General features: G+C 48.1%; 1 pseudogene; it reads right to left on the bottom strand.

Moving 5' to 3' along the window:
• Positions 1-4,369: 4,369 nt before the first annotated feature.
• On the bottom strand, positions 4,370-4,524 carry LOC124891405 (annotated as a pseudogene).
• Between the last annotated feature and the right edge of the window lie 925 nt (positions 4,525-5,449).

The following is a 5,449-nucleotide window of genomic DNA, read 5'->3' as shown; positions in this document are numbered from 1 at the left end:
CTTTCGGGTCTCGATAGGTATGCTCACACTTGAACCCTTCTCAGAAGATCAAGGTCGGTCGGTGGTGCACCCCTCGGGGGGATACCACCAATCAGCTTCTTTATGCCTTACGGGTTTACTCGCCTGTTGACTCTCACACATGTCAGACTCCTTGGTCCATTTTTTAAGACGGGTCAAATGGGGAGCCACAGGCCAGCGTCCGTAGCGTGTAGATGCTGAAGCACGACGGAGGCGCGCGCTGCTTGCCACAATCGAGGATACGGTGCTCCACAAGCGTCGAGAACCCGGGCTTTCGATTCCCCCAATCCACACTACTCCATGCCCCGAGTCGATCGACGGACTGGATCGTTGCCATTCCACATCCGATCGGTGTGCATCTCCGGCCCCCATTCGCTTCCCTCCTGATAATTTCAAGCACTCTTTGACTCTCTTTTCAAAGTCCTTTTCATCTTTCCCTCGCGGTACTTGTTCACTATCGGTCTGTCACTTGTATTTAGCCTTAGACGGAATTCACCGCCTGATTTGGGCAGCATTCCCAAACAACCCGACTCGTAGATAGTGCCTTGTGGTGCGGTAGGGTCCAGGCACAATGTGGCTCTCACTCTCTCTGGCTCCCCCTTCTAGGGGATTTGGGCCCGGTCCTCCGCTGAGGACACTTCTCCAAACTACAATTCGGATGACGGAGCCACCCATTTTTAAGGCTAGGCTGTTCCCGGTACCCTCGCCGTTACTAAGGGAATCCTTATAAGTTTATTTTTCTCCACTTATTTGTATGCTGAAACTCAGTGGTTAATCCCGCCTGACCTGGGTTCGCAGTCAGAGTGCCTAAGCGCGAAAGGGTCCTAGATTTCGGATGCGTGACGGGCTAGAGCTGCGACAAAAACAAGAGTTGAGATACAACCACCACTTGCCATGACGTCCGTCAACGTGGATATGCATTTAGGCCAGCCGTGAGATCGCGGTGCACGGGAGACCAGTATCCGCCCCACGACAACAATGAGCCCCGTGATTGAGGAGCGATGCGAGAAGGGCGACACGATGCGTGATGAACAGGCGGACGTGCCCTCAGCCTAATGGCTTTGGGCATAACTTGCATTCAAATACTTTATGGTTCACGGGATTTTTCAATTGACACCAAGTATCGAATTTTGTTAGATTCTCCATCGATGCAAGAGTCGAGATATCTATTATTAAGAGTTGTTTTTCTTTACAAAAGAAGCATAGCTCCCCCCGATGCATGTCGTAGGTGGATCGCGAGGGGTAGGCTGTTGATTTAAGTATTGCTTGGCACTTTTTTCACCGGGGATGAGGGGGAGGTGCTGGTACCGAAGGCCGTAGTACCTCGCCCGCGCAGATACCCCAGTTGTTAAAAATGTTCGCGGGTCGTTCTGCTGTGCAGGTTTCGACAATAGACTTCTAGCAATGTCACAGGCAGCGAACCGCCTACATCGCCGCGATTCGAGTATTTCACCAGATCATTAAATCAGTAGGAGCGACGGACGGTGTGTACAAAGGGCAGGGACATAGTCAACGCGAGCTGATGACTCGCGCTTACTAGGAATTCCTCGTTGAAGACTAACAATTGCAATGATCTATCCCCATCACTATGAAATTTCAAAGATTACCCGGGACTGTCAGAAAAGGCTATAAACTCATTGAATACATCAGTGTAGTGCGCGTGCGGCCCAGAACATCTAAGGGCATCACAGACTTGTTATTTCCTCAAACTTTCGTGGCCTAAAAGGCCATAGTCCCTCTAAGAAGATGGCTGCAAAGGGATACCTCCGCATAGATAGTTAGTAGGTTGTGGTTACGTTCATGAACAAAATTAACCAAAAAAATTGCTTCACCAACTAAGAACGGCCATGCACCACCACCCATGGAATCAACAAAGAGCTCTCAGTCTGTCAATTCTTACTATGTCTGGACCTGGTATGTTTCCTCGTGTTGAGTCAAATTAAGCCACAGGCTCCACTCCTGGTGGTGCCCTTTCGTCAATTCTTTTAAGTTTCAGGCTTGTGACCATACTCCCCTCGGAACCCAAAAACTTCGATTTCTCATAAGGTTCCGGCGGATTCCTGAAAGCAACATCCTCCGATCCCTGGTCGGCATTGTTTATAATTGAGACTAGGATGGTATTTGATCGCCTTCGAGCCCCCAACTTTCGTTCTTGATTAATGTAAACATCCTTGGAAAATACTTTCGTAGTTTTTCCTATTTCATAAATCCAATAATTTCACCTCTGACTATGAAATACAAATGTCCCCGACTATCCCTGTTAGTTATTACTCCGATTCCGAAGGCCAACATAATAGGACCGAAATCATATAATGTTATCCCACGCTAATGTATACAGAGAGTAGGCTTGCTTTAAGCACTTTAATTTCTTCAAATTAACATTGTCGGATGCACGACTTGGCCAGTTAAGGCCAGGAGTGCATCGCCGACAGAAGGGATGAGACTACCAATGCACACCATAGGTGGACCGGCCGGCCAATCCCAAAGTCAAACTTTGAGCTTTTTAACTGCACCAACTTAAATATACGCTATTGGAGCTGGAATTACCGTGGCTGCTGGCACCAGACTCTCCCTCCAATGGATTCTCGTTAAGGGATTTAGATTGTACTCATTCCAATTACCAGACTCATTGATCCTGGTATTGTTATTTATTGTCACTACCTCCCCATGTCAGGATTAGAAAATTTATATGCCTACTGCCTTCCTTGCTATGGTAGCTGTTTCTCAAGATCTCTCTCTGAAATCAAACTCTAATTCTTCATCACCCATTACCACCATGGTAGGCATGATGGCTGTACGATCCGTCGAGTTATCATGAATCATCGCAGTAATGGGTAGAGCCTGCGTCAACCTTTTATCTAATAAATGCATCCCTTCTAGAAGTCAGGGTTTGTTGCACATATTAGATATAGAATTACTACAGTTATCCGAGTAGTAGATACCATCAAACAAACTATAAATGATTTAATGTGCCATTCACAGTTTCACAGTCTGAATTTGTTCATACTTACAAATGCATGGATTAATATTTGAGACAAGCATATGACTACTGGAAAGATCAACCAGGTAGCATTCCTCATCGACGCCGACTTCGCATGAGCCTGGCCTGCTCATTAGGGCACAGACGAATTCAAGGCGAGCGCGATCATCATTTGAAAGGAGCATCGTACAGGGCAGATAGGAGTCAATAAAGACCCCATGCCCACTACATTTATAGTATCCGAGAATCCTGATCGCCGCTCATGAACCACGACTGAACAACGAAGCAAGGAACGCATGGAACACGGGGGTAGCCTTCCGATTCACCCCGCACACGAAATAAGAGGGGCAAAAGGTGATCGATAAAATTTGATAGTGCCTGGGCATTAGGTATGCAGCACAGGAAATCGACTTCAAGTAAATCTAAATTGCGCTTGCCCCACGAATGAGATGGCAGGTGAGTCAGGACGTTGCTGCTCGAGTAGGGAACCCACCATACCGCACATACCGAACACAACTCACGCGTTGTGCGTCCAAATGTACCGTCAATGAACGCCCAGCACTGACCCCAACGCCCAGCAATAGATGGAATTCCATGAGCATATCAAATGTCCGGGCTTTAGCCACCCCCCAATCCACGCTGGTCCACACCCCGAGTCGATCGGCGGACCGGCTCGCCGCTATTCCACATCCTATCGAGGCGCATCACCAGCCCCCATCTGCTTCCTTCCTAATAATTTCAAGCACTCTTTGACTCTCGTTTCAAAGTCCTTTTCATCTTTCCCTCGCGGTACTTGTTCGCTATCGGTCTGTTGCCCGTATTTATCCTTGGACGGAATTCATCGCCCGATTTGGCCTGCATTCTCAAACAACCCAACTCGTACACAATGCCTCATGGTGCGACAGGGTCCGGGCACAATAGGGCTTTCACCCTCTCTGGTGCCCCTTTCCAGGGGACTTGGGCCCGGTCCGCCACTGAGGATGCTTCTCCAAACTACATTTCAGACGACAGTGTCGCCCGATTTTAAGGATGGGCTATTATCGGTTTGCTCGCCATTACTAAGGGAATCCTTGTAAGTTTCTTTTCCTCCACTTATTGATATGCTTAAAATTAGCAGGTAATCCTTCCTTGCCTGGGGTCGAGGTCGGAGTGCCTAAGCGCGAAAGGGTCCTGGAGTCCGGATGCGCGATGGGAAATAGCCACGACAACATAAAGAGTTGAGTTACAACCACCATTTACCACGACGTCCGTCGACGTGGACTCGTATTTAGGCCAGCCACGAGCTCGAGGTTCACGGGAGTCCAGTATTTGCCCTACGATAACTGTGCACCCCATGATTGTGGTGCGATGTAGGGGGGCGACGCAATGCGTTAACGTCAGGTAGATGTTCCCTTGGCCGAATGGCTTCGGGCACAACATGCGTTCAAATACTCTATGGTTCACGGGATTTTGCAATTCATACCAATTATCGCATGTTGCTACGTTCTTCATTGATGCGAGAGCTGAGATATCTATTACGGAGAATCATTTTTATTTACAAAACAAGTATAGGTTCCCCCGACACACATCGTGAACCGGGCGCGACGGAAGTCTGTTGATTTAAATATTACTTGGCACTTTCCGCATTGGGGACGAAGGGGAGGCACTCGTGCGGACTGTTGTAGCACCCCGCCCGCACAGAATCCCCAGTTGTGAAACACGTTCGCGGGTCGTTCTGCTGTGCAGGTTTCGACAATGATCCTTCCGCAAGTTCATCTACGCAAAACTTGTTACAAATTCTCCTTCCTCTAAATGATAAGGTTCAATGGACTTTTCACGACATCACGGGCAGTGAACCGCCCACGCTACCGTGATCTGAACATTTCACTGGATCATTCAATCGGTAGGAGCGACGGGCGGTGTGTACAAAGGGTAGGTACGTAGTCAATGCGAGCTGATAACTTACGCTTACTAGGATTTCCTCGTTGAAGACCAACAATTTCAATGATCTATCCCCATCACGATGAAATTTCATAGATTACCCGGGCCTATCGGCCAAGGCTATAAACTCATTGAATACATCAGTGTAGTGTGCGTGCGGCCCAGAACATCTAAGGGAATCACAGACATGTTATTGCCTTAAACTTCCGCGTCCTAAAAGGTCGTAGTCCGTTTAAGAAGCTGGCCGTGAAGGGATACCTCCGCATATCTAGTTAGCAGGCTGAGGTCTCATTCATTAATGGAATTAACCAGACAAATCGCTCCACCAACTAAGAACGGCTATGCACCACCACCCATAGAATCAAGAAAGAGCTCTCAGTCTGTCAATCCTTACTATGTCTGGACCGGGTAAGTTTCCCCGTGTAGAGTCAAATTAAGCCACAGGCTCCACTCTTGGTGGTGCCCTTCCATCAATTCCTTTAATTATTAGCCTTGCGACCGTACTCTCCCCGAAACCTAAAAAATTTGATT

This window comes from Capsicum annuum, unplaced genomic scaffold (genome assembly GCF_002878395.1).
Source record: "Capsicum annuum cultivar UCD-10X-F1 unplaced genomic scaffold, UCD10Xv1.1 ctg34911, whole genome shotgun sequence".
NCBI classification, from domain to species: Eukaryota; Viridiplantae; Streptophyta; class Magnoliopsida; order Solanales; family Solanaceae; genus Capsicum; species Capsicum annuum.
This window is presented reverse-complemented; position numbering and strand designations above follow the sequence as displayed.